This window comes from Bolinopsis microptera, chromosome 11 (assembly GCF_026151205.1).
Source record: "Bolinopsis microptera isolate Bmic1 chromosome 11, MBARI_Bmic_1.0, whole genome shotgun sequence".
Lineage (NCBI taxonomy): Eukaryota > Metazoa > Ctenophora > Tentaculata > Lobata > Bolinopsidae > Bolinopsis > Bolinopsis microptera.
In genome coordinates this window covers 17268639-17288537 of record NC_087082.1, presented here as the reverse complement: position 1 = coordinate 17288537, position 19899 = coordinate 17268639, and the positions used below count along the sequence as shown (strand labels likewise).

The 19899-nt window shown below is 39.2% G+C and overlaps 1 protein-coding gene across 2 annotated transcripts in view; it reads right to left on the bottom strand.

Annotated features, from left to right (window-relative positions):
- LOC134823196 (uncharacterized) overlaps positions 1–19899 on the bottom strand; it is a 175476-nt gene that overhangs the window by 84334 nt on the left and 71243 nt on the right. The window lies entirely within an intron of this gene.

Below are 19899 nucleotides of genomic sequence, written 5' to 3'. Positions count from 1 at the left end.
GAATAATATCTGCACGCGTAAAAATTCATGGCCGGTGTTATTTGAGCACTACAAAAGAAGTTTTCTTCAGAAAAATCAGAGCACCGTAACGCTTTGTGACCGCTGTGACAATAACATAAACCCGCCACGCAAAGGGTTTATATAACAGATCATCCCGCGCTAGCGGGATGATCTGATAAACACATACGAGTGCGCGCAGCGCACGAGTTTTGTGTTAATATGTAATCCCGAAGCGCCAGCTGAGGGATTACATTTATTTAGCCCTGAGCGTGAAGTGTTTATGGATTATAATTATCTCCGGCGATTTCGACAAGGGATTTATACTTTAGAAGAGAGATTGGAAAGCAGTTCATCAATCTGAATGTCAAACCGATCTGTCATAGTGGAGCAATAGCTTGAACGTTAGCAGGAACAAGAGCTGGAAGGAGAGCAAGCAAAACAATACTATTTTTAGGGCACGGACAAGGGTAGCTGGCTAGTCGCCAACTTCTTACGCCACGCGTTGGAGAAATTCCAAGAATTAGCTGCTTTGGCAACGTTCCCAGGAATTTGCGTGTAAAAGAAGTGGACGGTTACGATGTTTCATATCACGTGGTGCGCTTTCGTGTCACGTGGTATAGACTCGGCGTATGCTATTGGTGGCACGTGGTACGCACGTGACGCGCCCACGTGATCGCGCGTCTAACTGTTCTACTATTATCGAGTTCTAATCAGCAGTATCATTGATTATTGTAAGTCTGAGAATTGAATGATAAACATCAGTTACGACTAAAAAGCGGGCCGGGTTTATACAAATTTCCGGGGCGGGATGATATCACCTTGAGATGTTTATCTAACAGCGGGCCGGGCTGAGTGATAATATGATCCCGCGTCGAAATCCCGGAGATATTTATAATATGCCAGGTATTTGGTACCATTGTACTAGATGCCGTCATAATATAATGCCGTTTTAAACGATGCCCTACTGCTACAAAGTTACGACTTTGTAACGCTTTGTAACGCTTTGTAACGCTGCTACAAAGTTACGACATTTTATAGTTTATTATCTACTCACGATCACCCCATATCGAGAAAAGTTCCGAAAAAAAAGAAAATAGTGTTAGGTGTTATAATAAAGTAATAAAACAGAAAAGAAGTTTTAATAAAACACTTTAGTCCCGGTTAAAACCTGTTACATTGTAACTGAAATTCACTAATCAGGACAAATATAGTATATTAGTTCATGTTATTCATGAATTGTCTCAGTTGCCGTACAAAGATTTTGAATTGAACTCAGTTCCGGCTTTCAGCCTTTTTTTAAACCTAAAGCCGTTCATATTTAAGTACAAAAAATGCACATCCAGTGATTTTAGCCCTTAAGACCCTTAGTTTGCGAGGTGGAATATGTGGCTACAAGTCTAGTAACACTGTGTGTGTGCACTATTAAACTGACAGGTTTCCAGCAGTGCTGCACAGGCTAATAACTTAATTAATTGCATGGATCGGGGGAGCTTGGAAAGTTTGCGGAGGAGCCTGGAATGTATGACTAATTCCACCCAGCAAATTAATAATCTGGGGCTCTAATAGGTCTTCCTCAATATTTTCGACCACTTAATGATTGTATTGCAGGTGCTGTTATATATTGTTGACGGATATACGGCCGAGCAGACCCACCATTTATTGCAAACGTCATTTTTGTTTTCCTGAGGAGCGAGTCGGGGAGGGTGTGGGGGGCCAGGGGGGGGAGGGTGTGGGTAACACCAGTATGGTTAGGATTTGTAACAGGAACTCAGAGTACTAGCAATAGATTCATGTTATAATTGATTTATTAAATTAGTAGAGAACTTGGCTTTCTGAGTACTATAATTTAAAATCGATATTACATAAATCAGCCGATTAAAATATCGCTTTTGTCACGTACCATCAGCAGTCAGCACGAAAGTGGAAACGCGCCGCAAAATGGCTTACAACACGCTTAGCTACAATCAGATGTGTCATAATGAGAACTAATTACATAACGGCAGCTTTCAAATAGTTCATTTGAGGATAGCCAAAAGTTGGTCTCATTATCTAATATTTAAATATGACTGTAAAATTATTGGTGATTACAGTTCTGGTGTCACAGCTGGATTTTAGAATATATTACAGATCGATTACGTTGCTCAATCAAGAATGTGCATTGTGCAGTTTCTACTGGAGCAACTTTGACCATACTCTGATAATTTACAGCATTCAGTGTAGACTTAAAATTTATCATGGCAACCACCATAATTTTCTAGTTTTCTTTCTCTCCTCTCACTTGAAACTTTGACACGGCCGGATGCCGTCGTGCAGTCTGCTGTAAACATCCGCCACACGTCACAATTAATCCCGCACGACCCCAGTCCTGGCTGCGAGTATCGTCGTCTGAAGCAGGTACAACCGGGCAACTCTCCCAACTATTTCAACACTATTTGTAAGTTTGTAACACGTTTCTACTCGAGAGCCAACCACTTTGCGGCTATTTGATTATAACCACTCAGCAGATATTTGCACTGAACACATCCAATTTCCCACCGTTCTCCCTTTTCAGGTGACCTCAATGTGATCTATGACAGTAGCTGAAAGTAGAGTTTCCATGCTACATAGCTGGAATATATTTTCACACCAAAGTTTCGTAAACTATGCAAAGTAATCTATAAGTATAAGCACTAAAAAAGTCTACTTACAGTGTTGATAGATTGTGGCCCGAAAGTTGAAATCTACGGTCATTTTAAATTTTTTCATATTTTAGCCGAGCGTCTCCTTTTTTGTCTGTGTGAATGGAAAAGTAAAGTTCGATATTCGTATTTATTTTAGTAACCCGTCTTTATTAATCTCACAATCGGACCTGATAACAAGACACTAGGGGGGGAGCCAAGTGGATATTTGTAGATATTTGTAGATTAATGTAGAATGGATAATCCACGAAAAAAGTGGATGACATTCTACAAATTTATACATTTATCTCCAAAAATTCAGTAGAATTTCTAGGCACATATTTGAGATTACATTTTTTGTAGATAAATGTAGATATTTGTAGATTATTGTCAATGGATAATTCACGAAAATTCTACAAATTATACAAATTTATACATTTATCTCCAAAAATTCAGTAGAATTTCTGGGCACATATTTGAGATATACATTTTTTGTAGATAAATGTAGATATTTGTAGATTATTGTAATGGATAATTCACGAAAAAAGTGGATGACATTATCCAAATATCTACAAATATCCACTTGGCCCCCCCCCACACTACATTTAGCACTGAAAATCCAACTATAAATACTTCACCGGCGTGCCTCATTAAGCTAAAATTACCTGCAGCATGCTATTCACAATTCCCTCAGACGGACATAATTCACCTCCTTTTTCTTCTCTTTCTCAGTTCATTCCTCCTTCCTTCCACTTCACACTAATTACCACTACTCAGGTACTACTTGTAACCCACCACTTATGACTTGCTTATGTTAGACCTTCTCTAAGGGATCAGTATGCTCGAGGGTGATCTGGAAAACCGAAACAGCTACATCCCCCATAACGACGTGGTTACATGTAATAGAGTAGGGCTAATTCCCGATATGCTGGCGATTGAGGTGGAATTATATAAAGTAGTGGCTGGTAAGGGGTCTAGACTAACGGGCAGAGAGGAGGTCTTGGTCACGTGGTATGACGTCACGCACCACGTGGGATGACGTCACTCTGCTTTGTCTGAGAGAGTGCGTTGTATTGGTGATTTGAAAAGCTGTAACACTGCACTGTAGGTTTAGAGTAAGATTACCTTGTAGTTTCAGAGCTGGGATGGGTGGTCTCATTGGCCTTATTAAAACTGTTCTTTGACCTCGTACAATTTACATGCTTGGAGGGATATTTTCTCTGTGATCTAGTATGCCTTTTGCTTGTAATATTCCGGATTGAAACAAAATGAGAATTGTAAACTAGGATGTCTGCTCCTTTATCAAACTTTATTAAACTGTCTGCATTTACAATCGATCTGAAGTCTGAACAGTCCACTTGAACAACGTTAACTTTACAATTATACAATTATTCCTTAAAACCAAACATGAAGCTACTTTGGAAACAATAACCGTATTTAGAAAGAGATTAATTGGAGTACTTCACTTAAATCTTGCTCGCTCTTCCACTTCGACCCACTTCCACATATCACCATTTAGAAGCCTGATGTCTCTTATCTGGCTTTTGTTGGTCACTTAGACATTAGGAATTCAACTTTAGACAGCTTTTGCTTCCATGTGAATGAAAACAAAGGCGTGTTCATTGTAAATAATTCATGATCTGCTCAAAACACAAGCTTACCTTGATTACATAATGACGACAACAAGTGCTACTGTCTTACTTTGTCATAGTGTCGTATAACAAGAGGTGATTATGAAATATGAGGTAATCACAAAGTGTACCCAAAATAATAACCCTCACAATTTCCCTCTCTCCGAATGTTGCTAAGATCATTGTCAAGTAGTGATCCCCCTCTGCTCGTACATTGTCAAGTAGTGATCCCCCTCCACTTGCACATTGTCAAGTAGTGATCCCCCTCTGCTCGTACATTGTCAAGTAGTGATCCCCCTCCACTCGTACATTGTCAAGTAGTGATCCCCCTCCACTTGCACATTGTCAAGTAGTGATCCCCCTCTACTTGCACATTGTCAAGTAGTGATCCCCCTCTACTTGCACATTGTCAAGTAGTGATCCCCCTCTACTTGCACATTGTCAAGTAGTGATCCCCCTCTACTTGCACGTTGTCAAGTAGTGATCCCCCTCTACTTGCACATTGTCAAGTAGTGATCCCCCTCTGCTCGTACATTGTCAAGTAGTGATCCCCCTCTGCTCGTACATTGTCAAGTAGTGATCCCCCTCTACTTGCACATTGTCAAGTAGTGATCCCCCTCCACTTGCACATTGTCAAGTAGTGATCCCCCTCTGCTCGTACATTGTCAAGTAGTGATCCCCCTCTGCTCGTACATTGTCAAGTAGTGATCCCCCTTTACTTGCACATTGTCAAGTAGTGATCCCCCTTTACTTGCACATTGTCAAGTAGTTATCCCCCTCTACTTGCACATTGTCAAGTAGTGATCCCCCTCTGCTCGTACATTGTCAAGTAGTGATCCCCCTCTGCTCGTACATTGTCAAGTAGTGATCCCCCTTTACTTGCACATTGTCAAGTAGTGATCCCCCTTTACTTGCACATTGTCAAGTAGTGATCCCCCTCTACTTGCACATTGTCAAGTAGTGATCCCCCTCTGCTCGCACATTGTCAAGTAGTGATCCCCCTTTACTTGCACGTTGTCAAGTAGTGATCCCCCTCTGCTCGTACATTGTCAAGTAGTGATCCCCCTCCACTTGCACATTGTCAAGTAGTGATCCCCCTCTACTTGTAACACCACCCTACTTTGTTTAGATCCCACCATCTCCCAGTGTTAAAACTCTGTCACTAATGAGCTCCTCCTCCCTCTCCTCCTTCTCCTCCTGAGAGTTGGAGGCCAGGAGAGTTTACCATCACACACACCCTCTCTCCCTCTCTCTCTCTCCTCCACATTGCAACACAGTAACAGCTCACACATGTGTCAGCCTATAGTAACAATAATAATAATCCGTTTTATGCCGACTAGAATAGTCTCTGACCCTTATTATCCTACATTTTACTATTGTTATCCTACATTATCCTACATTTTACTATTGTCTACGCGGCTAGATCCACTTTAATTAATCCAATTTTAAAAGCTCTTTATCCTTCAGTCTCTTAATTAGCTAACTCAGGGGGAGAGGAGAGTTAATTATAAGAGTTTTAATTAAGGAGTCCTCACATTTGAGGGGGCACCCAGTCGTGTACACGGCAAATACCCGGTATAATATATGTTCTACTGAAGAGTGGGAATGGGTATTTATATAAAATTATATATGAGTTGTTTATTAGTTGTGGGATGAAACTCGCTGGAGGTCTTACGTCCCCGTCATAATGTGAAGTAAATCTGTGTTCTAGTAAACTAGTGACCATCCCCCGGGTTGTACAATACAGTATTAGCTCTCTTGCCAACTATATTGTCAGTGTCTTAAGCATAGTTATTTATGGATTTCTCGTATTTTTGCCGTTTGTTACATTTTGAATATATTTAATATTGTTATTGGTAAACGCTAATCTATTACCTATGTGTTAAGTTTAGATGCCCCTTCTTTTTGGCGACGGCAAAACGATCTAGAAGAGGAACGAAGGAATTTATTGCTTAGATTTTGTTACTCCCATTGCACGCAGGGTACGTGTTACCTTAGTAATCATATCTTCTCATAAATTCTTTTATTCATTCTTTAATCGACAAAATGAAGCCCATAGAATTCCAGTTCAGAAACCGAGTAAGGAGGTGCGGCTACTGATGAGAAGCCTCCTTAAAGTTTATTTGGGTTAGAAACGACATCTGGGTCCCTACCCTCGCACAGGATTATTCTCAATTTTCTTGTTGTGTTCCACAACAATAACGGGATAATAACTTCTCGACTAAATAACACAGGTACTTAAGCTTAGCACAACTGTCACTTGCACGCAAATATATAGATTCACAATACTTATCTTCATAATATTAATATGACAGAGTTAGAATAATGATCGTGATCGTAATCCACGACGATGATGATTCAGAAGATTAATTTAATTAAACGATTAAACATTCTCTAAATAATTGATCACTCGCTATTATATTCATTAGATCGAGTATCGCCGATGATCATGATGGACAAAATGGAACGAAATCATATCTATCTCGGGCTGTTAAAGTAACCTAATGGTCCGAGGTTACATGACCACTGTAAAACTAAAATTCTTCTCCGTTGTGTTAGTTTGGATCAGCTCTATTGTAAGTATTTATCGCGTTAAAGACTTACAATATATGAAGCTTTTTAGGTTTCTGCAAGGCAACAGTGGCACGATTAGGTTGATTTATCTATGCCGAGATTGAAAAAACCTGTTCGTATTAGTGCAATTAACGAATTAGAAGCGATTAGCGAATTAGAGGCTGCTAGCCGTACTCTCATTATATGTCTAGTTAAGCGAGTTACTAATTGTTCACAATCGCCTTTTAGACAAAAAACCGAAAGTTTCTATACTAGAAGTAGACTTCTTAGGGAGTTAAACTTCTTTGTACATTCTAGACATTTTTCAGAACAGGATAGTTAATTGCCCTTTGTCTAGATTGTTTGCACTTGATCGTAAAGTTGAAATCAGTCGGCTTGTAAATGATCCTCGGCTTATTTATCAAGGTTTGAGCTCATGAACCGTTCCCTGTAAAATTAATCTTTACTCGTAATATAAAACATATTTGATATTATAATATCTACCTAAGTAATATTCAAATTCAGTCACTTTTCGTGTTGATTTTACTTTAAGGCCTCTTCAATTGAGAACAAAAAAAATGGCTTTTTAATTTTGTTTATCCATTCAGACAATTCTAGATCACCTCACCTCGGCACACGTGTGGAAGTTGGGAAATTTCGTTAATCTAACATGTGTTTGTGCTTTCTTTAAGCTCATTAGCTCATTACTGCACGATTATTGCAATTATTATAATTACCTGCTGATGTTCCATGGAGGTCCATCTTGATTATCGATTTATAAGACGGTAGAAATTGTGAATTAGGATTAGCAGTATTCTACGATTCTCTTGATTTTCTGATGATTATTTCTCTAGACTATAGTTTTCTAAATCCTCATTGAATTGTAATGTTGAAGCTGGTACGCACAATTGGCCATTTCAATACAACAAGAGACTTATTTACTTATGAAATTTTAATGATGAGCACGAGAGATATTGTGATGAATTACAATGAAGTTCGGAATAGTTGACGGAGTACCTCGTACGGGGTTTATTGTCAATTTGTCCATAACATTCCCAAATATACTTTACTGTAAGCATATTTATGCTTTACACATGGATATTAGACCCTGCGCATGGAATTTTAAGTAAATTTGTATTATTTACGAACTTATTAGACAAACAGTAAACGGTTATTAAAAGACTGTCTTTGTTGCTATCGTCCACCGAACACCGATTATAAATAATATTCTGAATCTTTAAGTTAACCTTAGTCCGGTAACTCATCAGAACGGTATTTATAGTAATGTTTTATATGTCATGATAAGGGTAAAGGTCTTAAAACCAATTATTCCGTGATCTCTCGGACTAAATTTGAACGTTTTGTTCTCCAGACATAGCCTCTCAATGCATCTGTTCTAACTCTAATTTCAAAAGAATACTGCAGTAATTCTTGGATGTCTTTTATTCATTTGCAGAGGTTGATACCTCATTTTATCAACAATCTGACAATCACTTGCACTCAAAAATTCTTTAAAGTCTAGATGAAGAATGAAGATCACAGGGAGTGGACCTATTGAAATTGATAACAATAGGTTCTGTTTACAAGTAGGATTCCTTTCTAGAACGTTTAAATATGAACATTCTTTATCTAAGAGACGTTCACTATTCTATTGTTTATAATTTACTTGCTCTATAAACCACGTACTAGAAAAGAATACTTTTAATAGCCCAATAATTTAGAGGGGGCTAAATTTAAAAAGCGATAATTATACAATGTTATATATTATGCTGTATATCATATATTATATTGCTTGCTATAGTAGGTTATACTCTATTTTACATTCGCAAGTTTTTAGTTATATAATACTTAATCATTACTTTTCATTCATCTAAGGTTTAATGTTGCCAGATCTGAGATTTCAATTCCTTTTACATTACGGAGTTTTATATCAACAGGAAGCGAGCCAATATATTTAATGTTGCCATGGGGTGGCAAGTCCCCATTAATCGAAGGCCGCAAGTTTTACTGCCTCTCAATATAATATTGTGATAAAACTAAGCTGTCCCCGATTCATTATCTTAAATGCGTGGCAAATAAATTGATCAGAGAGAGTCCACCTGCTCAGTTCTCAATAATATCACATTGTTAAATCTACTAAGACAATATTTCGATCATCTTATCTTCAATATTCTTTTCAGTGAATCGTTGATAGATGGTCATTAGTCACGTGCTCCTAAACGACATTCTCACCTCAACCAGCAATTAAAATTCCTCCCAAATTGTTGTCACGCGAACTTCACACTTCCCTACATACAAGCACTTAAATATACCTACAAAAAATGTAACAATCGAAACCGTAGAGGGTCTTTATGTCTGTTTATACGGTTTAAACTTGCATAATGGTCCAAACTGCCACTTTTCTTTGTCTATTTATGTGGAGAATAACGCATGTCACGACACTACCTACTTTACTGTAGACAGTTGAAAAGAGACAAAACGGGACTTCTTATTTCTTGATTTGAGACTAGAATAGTTTTCATGGTAACCATTTCATTTAGTACCGCCTGTTCAGGTGTTCCAATGCAAGTTTGACCTTATGAAGCTGAAATATCGTAAATACCACAGTAGGGGAGCTGGAGGGGGTTGAGAAATGGGAAAAATACTGACACCTATACTTTATATCTACGTACTTTCCATGTAATTGCCATAAGTAAACTTAGTTTGCTGACGTAATGGGAGGGCCTAAGATTTGCAAACTTTTGCTGACGAAATATGTGGACGGTTCCTAAAATATGTGGAAAGAATTCGGTTTGGGCTCAGATCTATACTTCAAATATGACGGGTATTCTGCGGGAGGGACCCAAATAGAAGTACCATGCAGTCAAGAAGCCATATTTAATTTTTAGCATACCCTCTAGAGTCTAGAGTCTAGATAGAAAACAATGTCCGACTAAGTTTCTCCAGCACGAAGTATTTTTCCTTGTTGTTGTTTTTATAACGCTTCTTCGAGCCTTCATAACTAATAAATTCCTATGAATATTAGCACAATAATCGACGCAGTTTTGTTTTCGCGAGTCTCATCACTATCAACAGTTGCAGAATCTAGTTACTACTGCACATTTTTGTCGGGATAAATTAGAGTGGATGGTGGGATATTATTATGCAAGTTATATGACTTTAATTAAGTTAGGTACCGTAACTTTAATTACTTAGCTGAGTTTATTACAATACTTTTGAAGGAATTTTCCAGCTGTTCAGTGCTCATTAAGTTAATTGAAACGGGTGAAAGGTCAAGAACAGTGGTTTTAGACCATCTCGACAGAAAAATGACGTTATCACCCGCCCTTCACGGTCCCACTTAATAGAGTAGACTTTCAAATTAGGGGAACTAATTCCAAGATCTAGTGGACTAGTGGGCTTAATCTTTGCCAGATGTTTGGCTAAAGTTGAGCATATCATTGTTCAAATAGTTGAATATCAAATATCACCACCCTCCCCACTCCCTAGTGGCTAGTGCACTGCCCTGACGCTGAGACTCGGTATAATCAGTTTCGTGTTAGTGGTTCAGAGTGTACTTCTAGGGTGGGGCGCTACAACCATTTTCTCTGTCAACTCATAGCTAAAATGCACACAAAACGGTTGCTTTGTGTGCTCGGTAAACTTAGTTAGAGTTTCATTACACAGTAACTTGTTTTAGTTTCTTTTATTTTCAATTTACCATGCTGGTACCACCTGGCTTCAGAAACTGAAGACTTATAATTAATAATCATATACAAATTCAAGAGGTCTACCTTACTATTGATACCAATATATTATATATATTCCAATATTAAACATATTCCCTAAAAGTCAACCTCAATTCGTATAAGTGGTAAGTTTACGGTAAGGGATAGGGAGGAGACTCCATATGTCAATAAACTTATTTACGTTTTTATTACGCAGTTACTTCTCTGCGTTACTCTCATTGACCGCTTTTGATTTAATTTAACTACGTTGGCACCAGATGGCTACTGAAGATAACTTACAAACTTACAAAGTTATATAATTATAGATCAAGCCTCAAGAAGCGCCTACTTGATACCGACAAATATATTCCTTTATAAAAAATATTCGCTTAAAATTGACCGTCAACTCGGCTCAAGACAATTAACAGGCCCTTCTCATTAGTCGGCTACTCACCAGGCTTTATTAGCCATCACTCACGACCATAAGGTGCAACATATCGTTTTACGTGCGACAAAGCGCCAGCTCTGTCGTATAATTTTAGCTTCAGGGTCGAAACAAACGGCTTCATAACGAGTTTGTTGTACGATTACGTATGTGCTGTGTAGGGCGGGGTGAGGGCTTGTAAACAAACTTGGGTTTATTTCTAATTGTGCGTCTATGTACATTATACAAGGGCTACAATCTACATATTATTACCAAGTTCATAGTAGGCTTTTCTGTTTCATGCACATACATGAAAAGTCACTTTTGATGTTTGCCACTTAAAACCATTTGCATAAGAATGGACTTGACTACTACAAGAAAAGATTCACCCATAACCAAGTCTGCAGATTAAGTCACAGTTAACGGATACACTGGTCGCACTTGCCAGCACTGTGACGGACCACCTGACTCGACTAATTTGACGTGTTCATCTTCAGAATAAATCAGAGAGAAACGTCTGCCCTTACCGCGTGGGAAAGACTGCATACTTCCAGCTCATTGAGCACTGACTTTATGTTAGAGTGACGAGCATGAGCACTGACTGGGACCTACGTCAGGAACACTGACTAGGTTCATATTATCGTGGACAGCACATGTGCACTTCCAACCACCAGTCAACACCAGCTTTTGCTTAAAGTTTCAAGTTGGATTTAATAAAATATTAAGGAGAGTACAACTAGACGTCCGGGTATGTCCTTGGTTTTTACCCGCATTACAAACTTGATCTGTCTCTAATCTGAAGCTTCCTCTCCTCGTAGATCTGCAAGATTCCCAAGATTGCTGAGAGTTGTTCAGCCTGGCTTAGTGGCTTTGTGAGTAAATCTTAATATGACTCATGATTATGTATAGTTGGATAGGAGTAAAGAGGCCACCGCCTAATTAAAGGGGCCATGTTTCTAAAGAATTTGAATAGCGAACAACTGAATCACTTATTCAACAACACTCCCATCACAATTAGGTCTTCTTTAGCACTGCTGCTGCTGGTGGGGCCCCCGTACCAGTGCAGCGGTTCATTACCATTCACCGTGTGGTTGGTACAGAATCAGAGATGGCCTGCTAAATTTGACATTCAACAGAACAAGTACTGTTGCATAATTAATCGTCTTATCTATATTTCATCTAGTAATTGCGGTGTACAACAGATTGAGAGTCAGGGGTAATATTGCTGTGACCACACATAGGAATATTGTGTAGATGAGGTTGATCTGTTTTATTTAAGATAATTGGCTCAATTTTGGGACCAAATTCGACCTTCATCAACCACCGCGTCACTCCCGATCACATCAATACTATTTAGAGGCCATTAGTGTTTTTAAACAATATCACCACCGCGTCTCCCAGAGCTTTCTTCATTCCAAATACAAAAGATCTGGGATGAATAAATTATGTCATGTCCTGTCATATATTTATTATTATATTGACTCGAGCTCGACTCTGACAGACAATAGTACAGCTGATCAACAGTCAGCTGTATAACCCTCAACATTCTGTGATTTGAGCTGAGTTTGAGCTGGAGGAGAAGCCATATAGTGTCTGAAAGTGCTGTCTATTGTTTTATATTAAATCTTGTCCTGTTTTGTGTCCTATTCTCTTTTCTCCGAGAGGTCTTCAACTAGTTTATAAGAAAATCAGTTGTGACAATTCTTTAAATTGATTCCACAGACAAGGCACTCTCTGAATTGCTGTTCTTTTAAGTTTTATTAACTGATCACTCTTGTTTAACTGCTGAGATAATACAAATTAACATACCAGTGTTCTTATAGCCAGAATGTCTAATTACCTTCCGAGAGACCAATCTATTTGTTCAGTCCAGCATATCATGGTGAATACAGCTGTCTAGCATTGCTAAGATCCCTACTTGAACCCCGGCAGCACATCATCTTCCAACTATACATCTTATTTTGGTCTCCAGTAGTTCTGTAATAATAACATCACTTAAAGCTAACATTCGTCACTTATAATGGCCCTATTATGAGTGTATTGTATCATTTGGGCCAGCCTTTGTTATGTAAATCTCATGTGTAATATACTAAGCGATTGCCACGGCAAGGGGCTAGTTGCAATTTGGGCTTGGTCTGACAATTGAGACGTTTATTACCAGCGCTACTGGACACAATTTACATGTAAACAGTTAGCAGGGCGTTATCATATTATCATGTAGCAGGGCCATGTAGTGGGGCAACTTTAACAGTAAGTGGGGCAATCCAGAGCCAGGTAGCAGGGCCATCATGTAGTGGGGCAACTTAAACAGTAAGTGGGGCAATCCAGAGCCAGGTAGCAGGGCCATGTAGTGGGGCAACTTTAACAGTGGGGCAATCCAGAGCCAGGTAGCAGGGCCATCATGTAGTGGGGCAATCAGTAAGTGGGGCAATCCAGAGCCAGGTAGCAGGGCCATGTAGTGGGGCAACTTTAACAGTAAGCGGGGCAATCCAGAGCCAGGTAGCAGGGCCATGTAGTGGGGCAACTTTAACAGTAAGCGGGGCAATCCAGAGCCAGGTAGCAGGGCCATCATGTAGTGGGGCAACTTTAACAGTAAGTGGGGCAATCCAGAGCCAGGTAGCAGGGCCCTGCTAACAATGCTATCATTTTGTTGTTTGCTCCAAGTCACAACATGCTTAACACTTCGCAAACATGTGGATGGAATTGAAAACTGCCGATTATTTTCTGTTGCTCATATTAGCTCTCAGCTTTAAGTGTGTCAAAGGATACCTCATCTGTATTTATTTCTATTTATAGCAAATTGTATTTTTCGTAAGGTGTTGCAAAATGCAGGATGCTTTCTGCACTAAAGTTAAAGGAATAACACATAAAATAAAAAATACCTCCAATAAATCAATTAAATTCAGTTTATCAATCAATTTATCGGCTATATATCGGCCACAAAGCTTTCAGTTCTGTATTTTCCGATAAACTTTCTGCCAACCTAAATAAGAAACGTCCTTAATTTTTAATACGGGTCAATTAAAGTGCGACTAAACATTTGGCTAATTGGTTTTAAATCTATTGTTAAACTGTTCCCCAGCGTTTCAGCTTCAATTGATTAATTATTATTTTACTATTTATTATTTTTAATCTGTAAATAGCCTCCCTAAATTCTTAGGATTCTTAAGACTAAGATTGTAGGTTGTAAAAGCTGACTCGACTCTAATTCAATCTATTAAAGCAAGCAACTTCGGGCCAGATTCACAAGCGGATATTACTGTGTACTTCATTAGTCAACATTTGCCAACTTTCCTAGATTTAATGCGCTACTTTAAATACTCGTTGCACAACATTCCAATCGTGTTTTTCATAACCCAAATTCCCCTCCACTATGTCTCCTAACTCTGAGCACAAAACTAGAAACGCTCTCCGCCAGATACCACTAATAGCTTACAGTGCATGACGGGGTCTGGAGGTCTGTCTGCAAATAGGACCGTCTGTAAGCTGGCTGTGGCTGCAGGCTTCCTATCTTCGTTATTAATAATTACTAAGAAAGTATAACAAACAATAACAGGTGTTATGACGAAACTTGACAACTATGGTTTCCTCTGCAGTTGTCAATAATAGCACGAATTACCGTGTTTCTAGTTGTTGGGAACATAGGAGGGAACAAGGGAGCTGACCGTACTGTTAGTGTTTCTTACTTTCCGTATTGTTGTGTGTGGAACCGAGAGTTGTTGGGGAGCTTGGTGGATAGTGAACCGAAGAAGAATGAAATTAAATGGAACGAGGCATTTCTACGCAACTCATATTGTTTTCATTTTAGAGTTATACCTTCGGTCACTGGATAGAACTATGCTAACTCTCTGGATATTTATTATCAACCACATAATTTCACGGTTTACCAGTCTACTTGTAGTAATGGTATTGGCCCAAAATATCTGCCTTAGAAACTCTGTAAACATTTTCGTTCGGTTTTACTAGCAGAATTACAAGGCTTAATGTACACCAGCCCTCAACTGGAGGGAGGGAGGGAGGGAGGGAGGGAACATTACTCACCCAGACAAACACTATTGTTGTACTTGTATCACACCATTCACTTGGAACTATCAGAATACTTCTGGAACCCTCTATGAACCAGAGAAAACATTTGCGGAGAACTGCTTTCTGGCCAAATAGCAGGATTATCCCTGCTAACATGACAGAGTTTCTCTTTGAAAGAGTAAGAACTCGGGAACCGTACGGTTTAAGAAGGTGGAATGTACCTGACCGGCCACTGACCGGCCACTGTGTGCTTCTCTTGAGGGGCTCCCGCTTATGGAGCACGTATTAATATTGCTCTACTTATACATAGTTATGGCATAATTTCTAAGAGACCTTAGGCAAATGATGTAACTTCTTATTGTGGTCAAAGTGTTCCTAATCCACCAAGTACCACCCACTACGTTTCATAACAAGGTACTTTTCAAGAGTTTATCATATGCAAAACATTGTAACCGAGTTTGTTGTGTTATAATACGACCATTGAGGGCTGGTGGCGAGTGTTGGAACACCATGATATGACGCAAGATGGCATAAGATAACATGCTGAGTAAGCCAAGGTGGCTTGTTTTGACCCTGTTTTAGATTGGCACGAGAGTAGGTTACTAGAGCTGTTTTTAACCAGATTATTAACTTATGAGCCGTGTTTAAAGTTAGCCTCTGTAGTTGTACTGCTTCAGGTCAACCATGTATTATTGAACTATTAAAGTAGCTTTGGGTTGGCCTTCTATAGGTTAACAAATCAATATTTTATTATATTGATATAATATTATGATTTCTTTTAAAATATAATGTCTTGAATATCACCACTTTAATTTTATACGGCTTATGTGGGCCGCTTCATGAGTCAAACAAAACGGACGCGGTGGCTATATATTCAGTTATTAAGCTAGTGTAGGTTGCGGGATGACTTGTAGTTTAACAATAAACAGTATCTTTTCGACAGAAACTTGAAACTTCATCGGTTTTTTAAATCTAATAAATATCTTTATCAAACTAGGATTTCTTACACAGCGTGATGTCTAAAATACCACCATGTGTGGTGGTATTTTCGACAGAAATTTGAAACTTCATCGGTTTTTTAAATCTAATAAATATCTTTATCAAACTAGGATTTCTTATACAGCGTGATGTCTAAAATACCACCATGTGTGACCCACGCCACTTGGTAACTTAGACGGTGGTCAGACATTACGCTATATAAGAGATCATAGTTTAATAAAGAGATTTATTAATCCGTTTAAAATAATTGGTTCCCAAACAACAGATCGGTTGCTTCAATCTGTTTTTGAGACCCCTTGTTCAGATATCCGTTAAACAGCTCAGTAGTATTGAATACTTTGCCTTCATTGAACGGATTCAGCGTTCATGGTGTCGGATTTTTAGTCAATTTAAAATGGTTTTATTAGAAACTAACACAGTAAAGCCCCAATTTATCGCAAAGTTTGGGGGAACGAAAGGGTCGCGGTGAATCGTAATCCGCAATAATTGTTACTTTCAACTGTATTTAAACGTTTATTCATTCATATCTTTGATGCATAGATGACGACCCTTTACAGTTTACAATGGAGTTGAGCCATATTTAATATCCTTGGTTACATCAGATAATGTTGGTCTTATTAATTTGAGGCCTTCTAAAGGATAGGATCTCTTTTTCCGCAAATCGGGAGACATAATTTCATGATTGGTATCGGGGGAGCAACATTCCCAATTTAATCAGAGGGGACGTAGCGAAACGGGCCTGCTTCACTCCAGCTCGCATTAGCTTTATCGTACATTCCACACTCGTAATAACATTGAGCCACTGGAGTTCCCATGATGTTGACTTAAACCAGGACCGTGAACCTTCCGTCCGGTATAACTGACCCATACCTGAAATTACGGGAGACATTGCAACACATGTGTCCTATCTGCTCTAGATGGGGATTGATGGCTTTGTTTGTTGAAATATGTGCATGCGATTTCAATCAGGCTGCTGCTGCTTTGTAAGCAAACTGTTAGGCGTAAACTGTTAAGATCAGGCGTGAGGTTTCATAGAATTTTCTGTAACTAATACAAATCAGAAAATGGCATAATTTTTCTGATCGTCGATATTTTCATACCTTTTCACGCAAAATATGATATCAATATAGTAGATGGTACTAACTAATTACTATAATCTTTTATAATGTAACAGCTGACTTCAAAAATGTTCCTCATATTTAACCATCTCATCTCTGATCAGGTATGTTGATATATTGGAGGCACATTTACACGGACGAGCTATACGATGCGCTCAACACAACCTGTCTCCAGGAACCGTGTGAGACACTGCGATTGTCGGACTTTGTGGAGACCTTCCAAGTGACTCCCCTGGACTATTTCGCAAACTACTTTGTGGGGATTTTACTAGTTATTGGGTTCGTTATCTCGACTCTGCTAAATCCACTGGTGTTCTATCACTTTCACGTAGAAGTCTCCAGTATGGTCATTGTAGACATGCTCTTTAAGATCTTAGCAGCCAGTGATTTTATAACAAATCTCTACTCGCCACTCTTCTATGCCCATGAGGTTTTCCATCCGGAGATCCAAGCGAGTGTGAAAAGAACCTGGGGATACATCCTAGCACAGGCCATCTCGTGCAACGTGGGCTGCATATCCCAGTCTGCCACAACACTGCTGGCTGTAGCGCGGTACATCCGCCTCCGAGCACCCTTCGTAAACATCAACAAGTACCTCTTCTTGGCTCTCTTCATGCTGTACGCTGCTGGGATGACCGGCATCACTATCGCTGGCAAGTACCTCTTCCTCACAGCCTCGCTAGACAACCAAACCACTGGAGCGAGGTCCGCTCTCCAGGATCTCTGCTTCTACCTGAACCTGGTTCAGTGCTTTGTAGGAGTTCTCTTCGCCATCCTCTGTGTCTCCTCCCTCTTCAAAGCAAAACCTGACACAACCGACGAGCTGGCTCTAAAGACGTACGAAATGAGGAAGAAGGGTTGTGTCACCATCCTTCTCATCAACCTTCCTTACCTCATCTCCCTGACCTTCGCCGTGGTGGCAGCAGTCACCAACTACAAGCATCTCCGAGCCCTCATGTTCACCTTCCTCCCCGTATTTACTTCCATGCTGAACCCCATGATCTTGAGTTGGAGGAACACGGGCATCAGGAAGAGGCTGAACAGAGGTGTCAGGTACGTCAAGATGAGGCTCTTCACCAGCTACGCTGAGAAGGAGGATTACACAATGCTGGATGACAGAAACAATAAGACCATGGCCTCCGAAATATGAGATTGAGCATGTTGTTGAACAGTGCTGCTCTAAAACAGATATCATGAGCTGATGTGTGTTGTAAAATAGACCCTAAGTCAGGACAAGTTGATGTTGACCGGTGACCCGTGCCAATGACGTCATATCAAGGTTGAAGAGATAAGAAACGCAAGCAGAGCTGTATACTGAAAATGCGCCAGATTGAAAGGACAACTAGAGGCGATCTATAAATTTGGAGCTAACCGTGAACTCGTGCGAAGGTATGGTGATTTCAGACCGTTGGTACACCCCCAAATGTAAAATGTTTTTCAAGAATTGTTTACTATCACTCTTTCAACATGGTGTGATGATGTTTTGTAGAATGAAGCCAATGATAATGCGATTAAATGGAATTGACTTTAAGTGCTAATTCTGTCCTGCTTTTAGAGTGGACTATTATTTCAAAATACAAGTTTCGCCAAGGTTTAAGTGTGTATTTGATATTTATTACTTCGAAATACAAGTTTCGCCAAGGTTCGTGTGTGTATTTGATATTTATTGTTCTACTGTTTCATTTTCGTGTTCATTATCTCCGCAGTGTTATTTAGTCCCATCAGTATATTCTGAGGTAGCCGAGGTTCTAAAACGGAAAATATCTATGAGTTATTTCTCGTGATTATACTGATTATTGAAAATTGGAATTTCAGCGAAAGTACTAAAATAATAGTTTTTCGAATGTAATTCACAAAATAATATTACCTTGTTCTTTATTCAGACCCTGCTCTGAGAAGGGCAAAGCGCCGCGCTCCAATGACCATCTTATCAAATAATTACATAAATGTACGAGGCCGAGGAAAATGAAACCATCTTGTTAATTTTACCCCGTCCTACACATAGGTATCGCATGATGTTTTATTAGAGTATTTATACTCCTTCGTGCGAATAAAATAATGGCATTTATTTGAGACTACAATACCACGTTGCCCCCTTGGGGTTTTGTTAATGACATATATACAAGATAGCCCGGCTGTAGTAATTTAACATACGTTACTGATAAGAATATGTAGCTATTCAAATTTAGATATAATCAGAACCTTAAGTCAGTTATAACCACTGAACCAGTGAACCACCCTAATAGTAATATATAACTCTTTTTTCGAAGAGATTTGTCCTCCAAGAGCTATGTGCGTGCTTGTAAATCCATATTTAGTTCAACAAAGTTGTTCATGCAATTTTATGTTTTCTCAACTTACAACTGCATACGTACTAAAGTACTAATATATGACTAATATGAGTTACAGTTCCATCAACGCAGCGTGAACGATGTTGAATCTATTCAGATAGTAGAGCCGCTCTGACATACGCTATATTTTCTTTTGATATTTTCTTTTGATCTCCATAGTAGATGTTTATCCACGGGGTTATATTGATAACTGCACAATGCAAAGAGGTCTTCTTTTGGGTGGTACTTCCACTAAATTTAAAATTAATAAGTCCGGACATTAAACAACTTTGAAGTGTGCCCAAATAGACACAGGTGGATTGGTTATAGAGAATAAAATTACAGCAGTACAAAGTACAGCATAGTACGGATACAGATCACATGACCGAGTGACGTCACAGATACGTCACTGGTGAGACAGTGACGTCACACACGTTGTTATAGGTGCTCTGTC